At 39.7% G+C, this 1367-nt stretch overlaps 1 protein-coding gene across 1 annotated transcript in view; it reads right to left on the reverse strand.

Moving 5' to 3' along the window:
* Nr1i3 (nuclear receptor subfamily 1, group I, member 3) overlaps nucleotides 1–1367 on the reverse strand; it is a 17746-nt gene extending 16379 nt beyond the window's left edge. The window contains exon 1 of the mRNA XM_005400271.2: nucleotides 1231–1367. The gene's annotated coding sequence lies outside the window, so the exon portion shown is untranslated. The remainder of the gene's footprint in view (nucleotides 1–1230) is intronic.

Here is a 1367-nt window from a genome sequence, read left to right on the forward strand (position 1 = left end):
TTTTTTTTGGTTTTTCTCCGGTACCGGGAACCGAACTCACGACCTTGCGCTTGCCAGGCAGGCGCTTTTGCCGCTGAGCTAAATCCCCAGCCCCCTCCTGAACTTTCTTAATCATAATCCTGAGTCTTCTTTCATTTTGTTTCTCTTGTTATCACCCACAGGCCAGAGAAAGACAAAATTTTTCTTCCCTCTGTCTATAGTCTACCCTTCCTTTTTTTTTAAAATTAATTAAGTTTCTACCCTTCCTCTAAAGCTCATTCTAAATCTAATTTTTCCCAGGAAGCTTTTGACTCTTTTGGTCCTAGCTGATGTCTTTCTTCTTTGACCTACTACTATTTACTATCATATAATTTGCTATTTTTGTTTTCTTAGACATTTAATCATCTATGGCAGAAACTTAAGATTTATGTCCTATGCATCAAATTTGGCCTGCTGCCTGTGAGCTAGGAATGGTTTTATATTAAAATTTAAAAGGAGAATATTTTTAACAGATGAAAATGATGTGAAATTCAAACTTCAGTGCCCACAAATAAAGTTTTGTTAGAACATAGACGCACCTACATATTTACATGCTGTCTACAGCAGCTTTTTCTTTTTCTTTTTTTTTTTTTTCTTTCTTTCTGTCTTTTTGTGTTTTTGAGGCAGGGTCTTGCTATGCAGTTCTGGCTGGCCTTGAGCTCACTTTGTAGCCCAGGCTGGTCTTGAACTCCCAAGGATCCTCCTACCTCAGCCTTCTGAATGTTGGGATCACAGGGCGTGCACCATCACAGCATACCGCTGCTTTCAAACTATAAATGGGAGACTTGAGTCTTAACAGAGAGCATATATAGCCTAAATCCTAAAATATTTTATCATTTGGTTGTTATAGGAAAAGCTTGCTGATTTCTGATCTAGGATCTTGAATTCTCTTTATAATCTTTTCATAGCTATTTAAGAACTATGCTGAAGTCTATTTCACTAAAGACATCTTTTAAAAGCTAACTAGCTGTTCCTTAGGAAGGTGGGGGAAATCAGTGCAGGAGGCTGCACAGAGTGAGTAGGACCTAGCCTGGTTAGAAATTTACTAACCCAGGCAACTAGGTCCCATTGGAAAGTGAGAGTCAGAGGATCTCAGGTAGAAGAGAAAAAGGGAAGTGATCTTTTTTTTCCATCTTCTCTGTTTCCAACTTAGCAAAGGAAATGGGACTAAACAGAGGATCTGGCTAGAGAAAAGGCTGTTTGAAGTCTTACCTAAATCTGGTTGTTGGGATGCGATCAGTGGTTGCTGCTGGAGGCAAACTCAGCTATTAATGACTGTTATAAAAGGCCATGAAAGATAGGGTCAGCCGGGGATATAGCTCAGCGGCATAAGCGCCTGCCTGGCAAGT

Source organism: Chinchilla lanigera, unplaced genomic scaffold (assembly GCF_000276665.1).
Source record: "Chinchilla lanigera isolate Chin_1 unplaced genomic scaffold, ChiLan1.0 scaffold00067, whole genome shotgun sequence".
Taxonomy (NCBI): Eukaryota; Metazoa; Chordata; class Mammalia; order Rodentia; family Chinchillidae; genus Chinchilla; species Chinchilla lanigera.